General features: G+C 44.1%; 1 long non-coding RNA gene across 3 annotated transcripts; it reads right to left on the bottom strand.

The window, feature by feature from the left end:
* Nucleotides 1–7,877: 7,877 nt before the first annotated feature.
* LOC142917128 (uncharacterized) lies at nucleotides 7,878–13,058 on the bottom strand. Of its 3 annotated transcripts, none has more exons than XR_012936873.1 (6): nucleotides 12,837–13,058; nucleotides 12,416–12,462; nucleotides 10,493–10,632; nucleotides 10,272–10,349; nucleotides 9,794–9,886; nucleotides 7,878–8,762 (listed from the first exon to the last, which is right to left on the bottom strand). It is a non-coding gene; the product is annotated as an uncharacterized LOC142917128 (long non-coding RNA). The 3 variants fall into 3 exon arrangements; XR_012936874.1 differs by lacking the exon at nucleotides 7,878–8,762 and adding an exon at nucleotides 8,772–9,112; XR_012936875.1 differs by lacking the exon at nucleotides 12,416–12,462 and having other exon boundaries at nucleotides 12,837–13,056.
* Between the last annotated feature and the right edge of the window lie 2,586 nt (nucleotides 13,059–15,644).

The following is a 15,644-nucleotide window of genomic DNA, read 5'->3' as shown; positions in this document are numbered from 1 at the left end:
AAACTGAAACCTTTTTAACAAGGATTCATGTCTACTGCATTAACCACAATACCTGCGGTCAAAATGCAAACAAAAAACATACTATGATCATATATGATGCATTGTCATTGGTGTGGACCAATCAGTTTCAAGGACAATGCCACATATATTATCATAGTATGTTTTTGTTTGCATTTTGACTGCAGGTATTGTGGTTATGCAGTAGACATGAATCCTTGTTAAAAAGGTTTCAGTTTTGTTGCCAGAAAAAAGGGGAAAAACCCCTATTGTTACATTTTGGTACTGGCAAAGGAGGTCTAATGAAGTTACAAACGCTTTAATGAGTTATCAAGATTTACTAACCATTTTATAAATTCTCTATGTGCCCTCCACCAACATCGAGACGATAGTTGAATTCGTCCCAAACGCCTCTCAAAGCGAAGTCTTCTCTTCCACTGAAGTCACCGCTTGCCGTGATTCTGTTTTTGAGGTCATCCAGATGAGTCGCTGATGGTAGCACCAAAATCACTCTACGGGTCTTTGACGTATCACCACAAGGACAAGTCGCAGGGTGTGGCCGGTGAATGACTGAGGCTAGGGGATGTTTGTGCGCTGGCAGAAGCATCTAGCGGTTATCATTTTAAACTCTATGCCCCGCCGTTTCAAGTGGTATTGCCCGATGACGTTGGATGTAATTACCAGCGTAACGTCACAGTACTAATCAAACTGTAAATGTTGTGGATTCACTCTTCAACCACCACCGGTGTGGGGCTAAAGTAGTGAACTAATTGTCTTTTTTCAACGTGACGCTTTTTTTTGCTGATTGGCCGTGTCGGGTGGTGGAGGGTTACGACACAGTTATAAATAACACCATCTAACCAAGAAAACCTTTATTGTGGATTATTATGAAGAGTTCGTGGTTTGCAGAGATGTAGCGATTTCAAATCGGGTCAATGTATTTGAAACACCCTGCTCTAAAATCCTGACCCGAACCTTAATAACAATACGATTATATTAAAACATTATAGCAATGCATTGATAAAAATTACATATTTACAGTGGTGGTAAATATTCAACATGCAAAAATAATGTGCGGTGCTTCGAAAAGTATTGCATTTGCATCTTCCGGCATAATTATGAAGACAACCTAGACTGGATCAGCCCATCATCTGTCGGGGGTAGATACAATAGGTAACACACTGTGGAGGAGAAGTCAACAGTGGTTGCCTTTATGTGTTTACTTGCCCCCGCCATAGTAACGTCGAATTTCCACCACGTGGCTCAGAGCTCTTAAACGGGAGATGAGCACCGCCTAAATGCTCACTTTGTAAAAAAAATATTTTTGAGATCAGAACGCATCAGTACAAATACAATATTACAGTAGAGTTCACATTGCAGCAGTACACAGACAAGTCACAATCATTCATTGTTATTATTTTATCCAGGCGAGATTGCAGGATTCAATCCATGCAACCTATCTTGGCCACGGATCAGTAACGAAGGGATGGGGAACCTTACGACTTCGGCTGATTGTTGATCCTTCAACAACAGCCTTGTGCCATTGTAATGTTTTTTATTTAACGTAAAGGCATTTATAATGTTTTTTAACTTTATATTTTGAAAAGTAATGTCCGTTTGTGTTGACCCTGCAACCACAGCCTTCCGATTAATTATTAGACGGTTGGCTATTTTATCATTCGTTATTTTACAATAATTAACTTTACTTCTGAACAATCACTTCGCTGTCTCCTGTAAATCGTTCATTGAATGTTTTTGATCTTTTTATTCTGAATCTGCTCGTGTAAAATCGATGTTTTCATTTTATTAAAAAATTTGAGCGATGCATCAATGCGTTTGTTTTTGTCAATTTCCCCGTGTCTAATCGGCACCAGTGATTCTGTCAAATTCGCTTCAGAACGATGGACCCACAAATCAACTTTGGTTACAGCCTGCTTTGTCGAGTCTTAGAAGATGTGCAGTTTGTGGATTAACGCTCCACGATTAATTGGTGATGTACAGTGGGATGATGTATGAAGAAATATTTCATACTGTGGGAATTGCAGGTTAAACTTCACAGACTGTACCCAGTCTTTGGGGGGTAGGGGAGGGAAAATGTCCTTCCTTGTTATAGTAATAGGTTTTACCCTTTTAATTGGCACAAAAACTGACACCTTTATTCAAGGCATCATGTTTGCAATAACCACAACACAAGCAGTCAAAATGCAAACAAAAGCGACAACTCTGATAATAATATGCACTGTCCTTGAATTTGATTGGGTAAAGCTATTACTATATCTTGTTACTGGCAAAGGAGGTCTCATAATGTAAATCTTTCCTTGTTGTTAAACTCCAACCCTCGCTGTGACCCTGTTGAAGCAACGCTGGATGGCGCCCTATTCCCATTGTAGATCCTGAACTCGCGCTGTGCAGAGTGGTCCTGATGTCTTGTGACTCCCAAAATTAATTGACCCCTAACATATTTGTCATTTGCATGTTAAATGTTGGGTTTTAAATAAAGCCTCCCATTACAATATTAAGCTTTAGAGAATTCAATTAAGAACGCGAGACATTTGGACCACCCTGTATCTGTAGCCTGGAATTCCACGTTGCTGATGGTGGCCAGTTTACATTGGTTGGCTTCTCACAAAGTGATGCTCAATATACACAATAAATATGAAAATAATGGAAGATAAAAACATCTCGCATTCTGAAGGATTTCAGCTCAAAGTTCAGCTTTAAATGTGACCTGTTTTGTTGCCAGAAAAAAATGGGAAAACCTATTCTCATATAAATCAGCTAATGAACTGTCATTCCACTGAATTTGTATCTGAGATATAGACAGGGTTTTCATAATAAATTGATGGTGGATAAAACCAGCAAGTGGCAAATTCCGCAACAGGTTACTTTATAAATTTCTATAAATCTCGGAATGAAATGTGCGTGTGTGTTGCGGTTTTTCTGTTTAATTTTTGTTAAAAAAAAGTTACTTATTAACTTTGTACCCAGTGGTGTTGACAAGAATCAATGATCAAAGTTAATGACACACCCACAAATGAAAAGACGGCTGATAAGTTAAAGAGCCAAGCTCCATACTCTTTGGTTCTATTGGGTAAAGTCACGTAGGTAAAAAAATAAAATAACAAGCCAAGCTCCATTGGAAGTCGACAGTGACCAGTCATTTTATTGTCGAGATACGTTACACAAGTGCGCTACTTGGCGGGCTGCAGGCCAACAGTGGCCGTTGAAGATGAGATCAGATTGCTTCATTGATGTTTTGTTTCATCATTAGACCTCCTTTGCCAGTACCAAAATATAATAACAGGGGTTTTCCTCCTTTTTTTCTGGCAACAAAACTGAAACCTTTTTAACAAGGATTCATGTTACTGCATTAACCACACACAATACCTGCAGTCAAAATGCAAACAAAAAAACATACTCTGATAATATATATGTGGCATTGAAGCCTCGACCCAATTGGTGCTCGACCAGATGACGCCAAAAGGCTCAAAAGAAAGCCGTCCCTTGGTGTGGACCAATCAGTTTCAAGGACAATGCATCATCATATATTATCATAGTATGTTTTATTTTTGCATTGAGACTGCAGGTATTGTGGTTAATGCAGTAACATGAATCCTTGCAAAAAGGTTTCAGTTTTGTTGCCAGAAAAAAGGGGGAAAACCCCAATTATTATTATAGTTGTTTTGTTATTACTGGATTGGAGTCTCTCTCGGAGCCATGCCAGCATCACCACAGTTTAAACACTCGCACACAGATCATACATTCGAGATTTTGCCTCTACGGTGCAGTGTTCTTTAGATGGAAGCTTTCAATTTACGTGTGTACAGAATGTGAAAATTCCAGTAGCTAAATATATATTTGTGTGTGTGTGTAAAGAAGGATGACCATTGTGTGGGTGGAAGGCACCTAGCCCTGAAAGACACTGGTAACTGTCAGTCGATAAGGTATGTTACAATATACAGGAGTACTATCTGTATACTTGATGTATACTGCACGTACAAAACCCCTTTTGGCAATGTGCTGTTTGGATGAGGGCCCTCTCCACGCTGTCTGGGTCATGGACACGATTTTGCAGGATGGTAAAGGCAGAGAGTCATAGACGTGGCAGTTTTAGAAGTGCAGCACAATTTATTTTACTTCGCTGTCATCTGCTGCCCACAAAACTCGTCTTTAATAAGTGTCGTTTGTTTTTTATTAACATAAAATAGTCACGTTCCACAAGGTGCTCCAGATGTCTTGTGACCCCCCCCCCCCACACACTTAATTATCTTCATACGGTATATATTTTATGTAAGGTTTATTTAGAAACAGAAATTAATACGCAAATGAAACACATTTTCCGGGGTCAGTTAATTGGGGGTTATAAGACATCTGGACCGTCCTGTATAGTACACAACAGAGAGTCTGCTGTATTGTCACGTGGCTAAACTCTTAGTACTGGTCCTGATTTAAGATGGTATATACAGCATGGGGCAGTAAAGACACATTTGAGAAAAGCATACTGTATACAGTAGTGTATTGTTAAAGTTAATTAAAATAACATACAGTATATCTCCATATATATAAAAGGCAAAGTTGTGATTGTGTCAGTTTAACACGTAGCAAGCTTTCGCGACCAATATTATTCATAATAAAGGTTTTTTTTTACCCTCCACCACCCGACACGGCCAATCAGCAAATAAATGAGTGAACTAATTGTCTTTTGTCAACGTGACACTTATTTTTTGCTGATTGGCCGTGTCGGGTGGTGGAGGGTTACGACACAGTTATAAATAACGCGATCTAACCCAGAAAACCTTTATTGTGGATTATTATGAAGAGTTCGTGGTTTGCAGAGATGTAGCGATTTCAAATCTGGTCGACCTATTTGAAACACACTGCTCTAAAATCCTGACCCAAACCTTAATAACAATACGATTGATTAAAACATTATAGCAATGCATTGATTAAAATTACATATTTACAGTGGCGGTAAATATTCAACATGCAAAAATAATGTGCGGTGCTTCGAAAAGTATTGTATTTGCATCTTCTGGCATAATTATGAAGACAACCTAGACTGGATCAGCCCATCATCTGTCGGGGGTAGATACAATGAGTAACACACTGTGGAGAAGTCAACAGTGGGGTTACTTGCCCCCGCCATAGTAACGTCGAATTTCCACCACGTGGCTCAGAGCTCTTAAACTGGAGATGAGCACCGTCTAAATGCTCACTTTGGAAAATTTTTATTTTCGAGATCAGAACGCATCAGTACAAATACAATATTACAGTAGAGCTCACATTACAGCAGTACACAGACAAGTCACAATCATTCATTATTATTATTTTATCCAGGCGAGATTACAGGATTTAATCCATGCAACCTATCTTGGCCACGGATCAGTAACTAAGGGATGGGGAACCTTACGATTTCGGCTGATTGTTGATCCTTCTACAACAGCCTTGTGCCATTGTAATGTTTTTTTTTAATGTAAAGGCATTTATAATGTTTTTTAACTATATATTTTTAAAAGTAATGTCCGTTTGTATTGACCCTGCAACCACATCCTTCCGATTAATTATTAGACGGTTGGCTATTTTATCATTCGTTATTTACGATAATTAACTTTACTTCTGAACAATCACTTTGCTGTCTCCTGTAAATCGTTCATTGAATGTTTTTGATCTTTTTATTCTGAATCTGTTCGTGTAAAATCGATGTTTTCATTTCATTAAAAAATTTGAGCGATGCATCAATGCGTTTGTTCTTGTCAATGTCCCCGTGTCTAATCGGCACCAGTGATTCTGTCAAATTCGCTTCAGTACGATGGACCCACAAATCAATTTTGGTTACAGCCTGCTTTGTCGAGTCTTAGAAGATGTGCAGTTTGTGGATTAACGCTCCACGATTAATTGACGATGTACAGTGGAATGATGTATGAAGAAATATTTCATACTGTAGGAATTGCAGGTTTAACTTCACAGACTGTATCCAGTCTTTGGGGGGTAGGGGAGGGCAAATGTCTTTCCTTGTTATAGTAATAGGTTTTACCCTTTTAACTGGCACAAAAACTGACACCTTTATTCAAGGCATCATGTTTGCAATAACCACAACATAAGCAGTCAAAATGCAAACAAAAGCGACAACTCTCATAAAAATATGCACTGTCCTTGAATTTGATTGGGTAAAACCTATTACTATATCTTGTTACTGACAAAGGAGGTCTCATAATGTAAATCTTTCCTTCTTGTTAAACTCCAACCCTCGCTGCGACCCTATTGAAGCAACGCTGGGTGGCACCCTATTCCCATTGTAGATCCTGAACTCGTGCTGTGCAGAGTGGTCCTGATGTCTTGTGACTCCCAAAATTAATTGACCCCGAACATATTTGCATATTAAATGTTGCGTTTTAAATAAAGCCTCCTATTACAATATTAAGCTTTAGAGGAGACATGAGACATTTGGACCACCCTGTATCTGTAGCCTGGAATTCCACGTTGCTGATGGTGGCCAGTTTACATTTTTTGGCTTCTCACAAAGTGATGCTCAATATACACAATAAGTATGAAAATAATGGAAGATAAAAACATCTCACATTCTGAAGGATTTCAGCTCAAAGTTCAGCTTTAAATGTGACCTGTTTTGTTGCCAGAAAAAATGGGAAAACCTATTTTCATATTAATCAGCCAATGAACTGTCATTACACTGAATTTGTATCTGAGATATAGACAGGGTTCTCATAATAAATTGATGGTGGATAAAACCAGCAAGTGGCAAATTCTGCAACAGGTTACTTTATACATTTCTATAGATCTCGGAATGAAATGTGCGTGTGTGTTGCGGTTTTTTCTGTTTAATTTTTGTTTAAAAAAATTGTTACTTATTAACTTTGTACCCAGTGGTGTTGACAAGAATCAATTATCAAAGTTAATGACACACCCACAAATGAAAAGACGGCTGATAAGTTAAAGAGCCAAGCTCCATTGGAAGTGGACAGTGACCAGTCATTTTATTGTTGAGATACGTTACACAAGTGCGTTACTTGGCGGGCTGCAGGCCAACAGTAGCCGTTCAAGATGAGATCAGATTGCTTCATTGATGTTTTGTTCATCATTAGACCTCCTTTGCCAGTACCAAAATATAATAATAGGGTTTTTCCTCTTTTTTTCTGGCAACAAAACTGAAGCCTTTTTAGCAAGGATTCATGTCTGCATTAACCACAATACCTGCAGTCAAAATGCAAACGAAAAAACATACTATGATAATAAATATGTGGCATTGAAGCCTCGACCCAATTGGTGCTCGACCAGATGACGCCAAAAGGCTCAAAAGAAAGCCGTCCCTTGGTGTGGACCAATCAGTTTCAAGGACAATGCATCATCATATATTATCATAGTATGTTTTATTTTTGCATTTTGACTGCAGGTATTGTGGTTAATGCAGTAGACATAAATCCTTGTTCTATGGGAGCCTTTAACATTGAAGTCTATGGGAGCCTTTAGCATTGAAGTCTATGGGAGCATTTAACATTGAAGTCTATGGGAGCCTTTAATATTGAGGTCTATGGGAGCCTTCAACATTGAAGTCTATGGGAGCCTTTAACAGTGAAGTCTATGGGAGCCTTTAACATTGAAGTCTATGGGTGCCTTTAACATTGAAGTCTGTGGGAGCCTTTAACATTGAAGTCTGTGGGAGCCTTTAACATTGAAGTCTATGGGAGCCTTTAACATTGAAGTCTATGGAAGCCTGTAACATTGACGTCTATGGGAACCTTTAACATTGAAGTCTATGGGAGCCTTTAATATTGAAGTCTATTTGAGCCTGTAACATTGAAGTCTGTGGGAGCCTTTAACATTGAAGTCTATGGGAGCCTTTAACATTGAAGTCTGTGGGAGCCTTTAACATTGAAGTCTATGGGAGCCTTTAACATTGAAGTCTATGGGAGCCTTTAACATTGAAGTCTATGGGAGCCTTTAACACTGAAGTCTATGGGAGCCTTTAACATTGAAGTCTATGGGAGCCTTTAACATTGAAGTCTATGGGAGCCTTTAACATTGAAGTCTATGGGAGCCTTTAACATTGAAGTCTATGGGAGCCTTTAACATTGAAGTCTATTGGAGTCTTTAACATTGAAGTCTATGGGAGTCTTCAACATTGAAGTCTATGGGAGCCTTTAATATTGAAGACTATGGGAGCCTTTAACATTGAAGTCTATGGGAGCCTTTAACATTGAAGTCTATGGGAGCCTTTAACATTGAAGTCTATGGGAGCCTTTAACATTGAAGTCTATGGGAGTGTTCTATGTTGAACTTCTTTCGCTCCGTACGTGGCCAGCCATGCAAACCCACTGGCGGCATTCACAAAACAGACCCAGCTCCCGTACCTCTGATTAGCACGGTTGGCCACGTAGGGTGCGAAAGAAGTTCAGGGCACGTACAGCCCTCGCGACAGGGAGCTTCGAGGCGCGTCGTCAGGGCCGTCATTTGCGACATGGCCGGATAGCTTCTGAAAAACAGCTGCACGGCTCGGTGGGCATCAGGCGGTGAAATAAACAAAAAGAGTCTCCAGTGAGCGGAGAGCGAGAGGAGAGGCGGAGAGGCACGGACGCTCAGGCGCGGCGTTCGGTCTCACCACAGGATGGTGGCGGGCGGCCACACCAACACCGAGCACTCCATGTACACCGCCTCTCCCTCTCTCGCTCTGTACATCCTGTCTGGCTCCGACAGCATCTGCAGGGCGCTGGCTATGTGAGGCTGTCGTCGGGGGGCTGCCGCGTCCCCCCCTACGAGTCGTGGAGGGGGGGGGGGTCATAGAAGGCGATTCGCACAAAGTGGGTTTTTTAAAAATATAAAAAAATCGATTTTCAGAACCCTCTCTCTCTCCCTCTCGCCTGCAAGGTTCTGCGGCTCGCAGTGGTTGTTTCTCGCGTTGGCCTCTCGTCACCGTGGCGGTCGCGTGGATTTCTCCCTCCGGGTCCTTCCGGGCGTCTCTCCCCCCGCGCCGCACTCAGAATCGACGTCGCGCGTTTCAAAGCGTTTGGGCCGCAAAACCAAAAAATGTCCGCGCCCGCTGACGACGGCGACGGCCCGGTCGCCGGTGAAAAAGCGCCACGTAGCTCGGTGGGGCCCTTACCTGCCGGTCAAACACAAAAACAAAGTTTTTCGCAGTTTTAGTTTTCCTAACGAGGGGACGCCGGCCCGGCCCCCGGGGGTCGACGTGGGGGGGGTCACGCTGGGGTCGCGGGTCGTGAGCGACAACTCCGTTGTTGTCCGCCCGGCGGTGGGAGTGAGCTCACCGCGGTGCTTCCCGTCTAGGCGGGTGGCACGTGGTGGGGTGAAGTGTGGGACACTTCAAGAGGTTTGGCTGGCGTGGCGGAGGAGTGGGGTCCAACGTGCCCTGCCTAGAGGGGAGCTCCCTACAGCGCTCTGTGCAGTGAAGGACCTCCTCCTTATCCTCCTCCCCCTCCTCCTCCTCGTCCTCCTCATCCTCCTCCTCATCCTCCCCCTCATCCTCCTCCCCCTCCTCCTCCTCCTCCCCCTCCTCCCCCTCCTCCTCATCCTCCTCCCCCTCCTCCCCCTCCTCCTCATCCTCCTCATCCTCCTCCCCCTCCTCCTCCTCATCCTCCTCCCCCTCCTCCTCCTCCTCCTCCCCTTCCTCCTCCCCCTCCTCATCCTCCTCCTCCCTCCTCCTCCTATTCCTCCTTCCGCCAACAGGGGCACGAGCAAGTACTTGCAGTGCTGCACCTTAACAAACTGCGTACTCAACTGGGCCCTGTACATGTGTATGTGTGTGTGTGATGTCGCAACCGTGCACCTTTCCGTCGTGTGTCCGGAGGTTGCTGCTTTGCTGCATACACCTGATGTGAGCTTCTTTGGTACCGTACGTGGCCAGAGATGATAACCGCAGCTGTGGGCGAAAATACAGCAGAGTGTTAGTAGGGTCTCTGTGTGAGTAGTGTGTGGGTCTCTGTGTGAGTAGTGTGTGGGTCTCTGTGTGAGTAGTGTGTGTGTCTCTCTGTGAGTAGTGTGTGGGTCTCTGTGTGAGTAGTGTGTGGGTCTCTGTGTGAGTAGTGTGTGTGTCTCTCTGTGAGTAGTGTGTGGGTCTCTGTGTGAGTAGTCTGTGGGTCTCTGTGTGAGTAGTGTGTGGGTCTCTGTGTGAGTAGTCTGTGGGTCTCTGTGTGTGAGTAGTGTGTGGGTCTCTGAGTGAGTAGTGTGTGGGTCTCTGTGTGAGAAGTCTGTGGGTCTCTGTGTGTGAGTAGTGTGTGTAGTGTGTGTGTCACACAGATACCTACAAGTGTTTCGAGTACTCGGCCCCGCTTGAACGTCGAAGTGCTTCGTTGAAGCCATCATTTGCAAGAGCCGGAGCGCTTCTGAAAAAAAAAAGCGCCACGAAGCTCAGTGGGCATTGCCTGGTGAAGTCAAAAGAGTCGAGTTTAGTCGATGGCCTTTAGTGGGAGTAGCGTTGAGAGGGGGCATCGTCTCAAGTGTGGTAGCGGCGCTGTTTGCTACTCACGGTCAAGGGGCAGGGCGAAGGGGTTGTGACGACGGTCGCCCAGCACAACGACCAGCAAGGCCACTAAACGGGTGGTGGTGGAGAAAGTCTCCATTGGGGGGAGGTGGCAGATGGTCGGCCTGGCGGCTTCCTTCACTTGGCTAGGAGGGGTGAAGGGGAGGGAGTAGGAGGAGCAGTGGGAATGATATTTATTTAGACTGCAAGAGGAGGAATCCAAAGCGCTACGAAGCTCTTTTTGTCACAGATGTCCAGCTGTGGCACTGGGTCAGAACATGACAACAAACACAAAACAAAAACACGGCGTGAGTGCAGAGTTACAGGAAGAGTAAAACAAATCACTTTAAAAATATATATACTAATAAAACTAACCAATGTTTAATGTTGCCACGGGAAGCACACCACCGTGCTACATAGCTCTTTTTTAAGAAGAGACCTTGGCCCATAAATGGTGGGCTGATATCAAGTGGACATTCAGGGCAAAATACTCTAAACGCGTGGCGTTTCGGAATGCGGAGGGGGAAAAACCGGAGGACTCTGGGAGAAAAATCCACGCGGCCGCGGGGAGCGAGAAACGTCAACCCCAAAGAAAGAGCAGGGAGTGTCAGGGTCGGTATCAAACCCCACGACCTCCTGTACACCAGGTGACAACCATGCCGGGTTAAAGACCTCCTCCTTCACAAGGGACAATTGGATGCATGCCTAAGGCTCCCTCGCTGATGGACACGTTCCTCCTGTGTTGAGCAAAATGTTTAGGTTCTCATCGTTTCGCAGAGGCTGCATTTTTTGCCACCGCAGAAAACGAACGTTGGGGGAAACGCCTCCTCGCATCGGACTCTTTCTTTTTTTGCTAAAGTCACGTAGGTAAAAAAAATCTATAAAATAAATAAATGAAAAAAACAACTCAATTAAAATCACGTTTCGGAGGCAGCAGCACAAGCTTCCGTCTTGAGGTGGAAACCGTCACGGCAAAATTGCTGCATCAGGTGAAGAGAACTCTAAGACACCCGAGATTGTATACAGGTTAAGGGGGGGGGGGGAGAGACAAGAAGGGCCGTGGGGGGGGGCTAAGTTAAGCCACCTTCTGTTATGCTGCAGGGGGTTGGGGACGGAGAGATGGCCGTGTGCAGGTTGAAGAGCGTTACACACGTGAACCAGAGGCAGAAGGCAGTAGTTAAGCTGACAAACTGGTTGCCTTGCGGAGCATACTGCTGTAAACTATAAGGCTGCTAAAGTTTAACTTGGGTTTAACTTTATTTTTTTTACCAGCGCGACTTTACCGAAAAAAAGCTAAAGACTATGAATCCTTGCACATCACGAAAGCTTCAAATCTAGCGCCTCACATCGTGTTAGTTTGGCACCGATGTTCGTGCTGATGTTTTAAACTAGATCAATAAAACAACATTGATTACAGCCCCAGCTCAGGTTATTTTCCCATCAATGAAACAGCCCCTGGAGTGAGAGCACCTTCCAGGATATAAACCAACACTGCCGCACGTCTGTCCAAGAGCTGTGTAAAAAAACAATTGAGTTGAAAAAAATGTCAAGCCGACAGGGAAAGGGGCTCCTGGCAAGTGTGACCACCAGCCAGGTCGATGTATTGGTAATGAGAATGTGCAATTGTTTTTGTCCTTGGAAACACGAACTATGAATAAAACGAGATATTCTTAGCTATTTCGGTAAAGTCACGTTGAAGGGAAACAATAAAATAATAAAATATATATAAAACAATAAAATTTCTCACGACGTTTCGACCATAACACAAACGGTCGTCATCAGGTCGAAACGTCGTGAGAATTTTAATTATTTTATATATATTTTATTATTTTATTGTTTCCCTTCAACGTGACTTTACCGAAAGAGCTAAGAATATGAATTACTGCAGTCACGAAAGCTTCAAATCAAAATTTAAAACGAGATACTCACAGAGTTTACGCTTCTGAATGTGCCCTTGTTCAAGCGGTTCACTCGGCCTAAGAGGCAGACGCATGGTAAATTATTGGGCGGCACTTTGTAAGCTCCTAAGGTAGACAAAGTGAGCTTGAACACGACGCGCTCGAGTGAAGTCTTTGAGCGACGCATCACCACGTTGACACGCGTGCATCGCAAACAATTAAAGTTTAAAACACGCAGCAAAGATTCGTTACAAAAAGCCGAGCGGCAGCCTTCACGCATCCTTTGGAAGCTTGCTAACCCACAACATAACCTAGAGACCATCTTCCAGGTCTCCATGGAGACCATCGCATGACAGCAGCATCTGTAGCCGGCCAAAGTGCCGCCTCGGCCGGCTGGGCAATCTAGCCGAGACCGGTGACACTCCCGGAATAGGCCTCAACGCGGCACTCACCAGCGCAACGCTGCGTAGGTGCTGGGGAGGGGGTCTTGAGCTATATCCTCCTTCGTGGTGAGGTTACAAACAAAACAATGTCCTCGTGTTGTCGTGGTGGAGGAGGAGATTCGACGTTCCGTGCCTCGAATCACGGGCAGGCGACTCGGCGGGGCTGTTATCACGTGAGGCCTTAGCAGGGCGCTTTTATAAATCGTAGTGTGGATAGGCGAACACGCAGTGCGAGCGAGGCTCAGATTCTGTAGAATTGATAAACACTGCCCATAGACTCAGCACTGCCCATAGACTCAACACTGCCCATAGACTCAGCACTGCCCATAGACTCAGCACTGCCCATAGACTCAACACTGCCCATAGACTCAACACTGCCCATATACTCAACACTGCACCATAGACTCAACACTGCCCATAGACTCAACACTGCCCATAGACTCAGCACTGCCCATAGACTCAACACTCCCCATAGACTCAACACTGCACCATAGACTCAACACTGCACCATAGACTCACCACTGTGATCTCTACATTGGGTCAAACTTAACATATCTTAATGTTCGACGGCTTGTGCACCAGATCTTATTTATTCACGATGTACTTACAAAAAATTCCGCAGACTACCTACTGGATCTCCTCTCTGTTTCAAAGAACAAATTTGACCTCAGGTCTTCGCTCATTTACCAGCTTCACATTCCCTATTGCCGTACAAAAACAGGAGGAAGGGCCTTTGCTATTGATGCCCCCAGGGTCTGGAATGCTATTGCCAATAAACTGCAACTTGAATCACTACCTATGAGATCTTCACTCAAAACTGCTCTAGAGGAGTTGTACACCCCTAGCTGCCACTGCTATTCAGTGGCCTAAAATACGGCTCTAGATTTTGGTGTTATAATTTATTTATGTAGTTTATTGTTAAAAATTCGGTCACAGTCCCTATGATCACTGTTACATTGCATGTATCGCTTTTATTTTGGTGATTTCGAAAACGTTTTTTTTTTTGGCCATGTTTTTGTTTATTGTAGTACGGAATTAGACTGATGTCCTTAATCTTAGTTGTCTTGTGGTTGTTGTTGTTGTTGTTATTTTGACTTGCATCCCACTGGGATTTTTTGCACACAGCGTTGGTGTACGGTGCTATTTCAGGAATATTTTTTATGTTTTTTTCCCTGGATTTTCTGTTTGCACAGTCACATAATCACTTTAAGATGTTTTCTTGTTCATGTTTTTTTGTTTGTTGTGGTTGCACCCGATTCAAGAGCCGAATGGCTCACAGGGCTATACCAAGTAAATGAAACTATGAACTACGACCTCCTGTAGACCAGGCGAGGTTTTTCAAATTTCCCGCGCTTTTTGTGACTCCGGGTCACGTGGCCCCGGCTGCCTCCCCCCACCCTCGCGCCCTCGGCAGCGCCTCTCAGTCCCTGAAGGCCACCGCGAGGTTGTTTTGTTAACAAAGTAAATAATCTCCTCATCGTGTACATGTACACACATGTGTGTGTGTAGAGAGAGAGAGTCACGAGTGATAGATAATTAATAATTAAGCTGAAGTTAGCCGTCCAAGTGGGAACGTGAAGAGTTTGCAGCGTTGGTTTTGGTGACGGTTTGTTTTTGGCGGGAAAAGTGGAAACGGCTGCGCTGGGGGCTCGCGTGAGGTAAACTTTTAATTAAACACAACTCTTAAATTACTCGCCTAATGTTTATTTTATCATCGTAATATACACGGCGTTTAATATTTGCGCAGGTTGAGCACGTTTAGGGCGACGGGGGGGAGCGGTGGCACAATGGTTAGCACGCATTGACCAGCGTGGTGAAGTATGGTCAGGTCGCATTGACCAGGGTGGTGAAGTATGGTCAGGTCACATTGACCAGGGTGGTGAAGTATGGTCAGTACACATTGACCAGCGTGGTGAAGTATGGTCAGTACACATTGACCAGCGTGGTGAAGTATGGTCAGTACACATTGACCAGAGTGGTGAAGTATGGTCAGTACACATTGACCAGAGTGGTGAAGTATGGTCAGTACACATTGACCAGGGTGGTGAAGTATGGTCAGTACACATTTACCAGAGTGGTGAAGTATGGTCATTCCACATTGACCAGAGTGGTGAAGTATGGTCAGTACACATTGACCAGGGTGGTGAAGTATGGTCAGGTCACATTGACCAGGGTGGTGAAGTATGGTCAGGTCACATTGACCAGGGTGGTGAAGTATGATCAGGTCACATTGACCAGGGTGGTGAAGTATGGTCAGTACACATTTACCAGAGTGGTGAAGTATGGTCATTCCACATTGACCAGAGTGGTGAAGTATGGTCAGTACACATTGACCAGCGTGGTGAAGTATGGTCAGTCCACATTGACCAGGGTGGTGAAGTATGGTCAGTACACATTGACCAGAGTGGTGAAGTATGGTCAGTACACATTGACCAGAGTGGTGAAGTATGGTCAGTACACATTGACCAGGGTGGTGAAGTATGGTCAGTACACATTTACCAGAGTGGTGAAGTATGGTCATTCCACATTGACCAGAGTGGTGAAGTATGGTCAGTACACATTGACCAGGGTGGTGAAGTATGGTCAGGTCACATTGACCAGGGTGGTGAAGTATGGTCAGGTCACATTGACCAGGGTGGTGAAGTATGATCAGGTCACATTGACCAGGGTGGTGAAGTATGGTCAGTACACATTTACCAGAGTGGTGAAGTATGGTCATTCCACATTGACCAGAGTGGTGAAGTATGGTCAGTACACATTGACCAGGGTGGTGAAGTATGGTCAGGTCACATTGACCAGGGTGGTGAAGTATGGTCA

Source organism: Petromyzon marinus, unplaced genomic scaffold (genome assembly GCF_048934315.1).
Source record: "Petromyzon marinus isolate PM22_M1 ecotype Great Lakes invasive population unplaced genomic scaffold, UKy_Petmar_22M1.pri1.0 PM_G_Scaffold_42, whole genome shotgun sequence".
Classification (NCBI taxonomy): Eukaryota; Metazoa; Chordata; class Hyperoartia; order Petromyzontiformes; family Petromyzontidae; genus Petromyzon; species Petromyzon marinus.
Note: the sequence above shows the minus strand (reverse complement) of the source record. Positions and strands in the feature narration are given on the sequence as shown.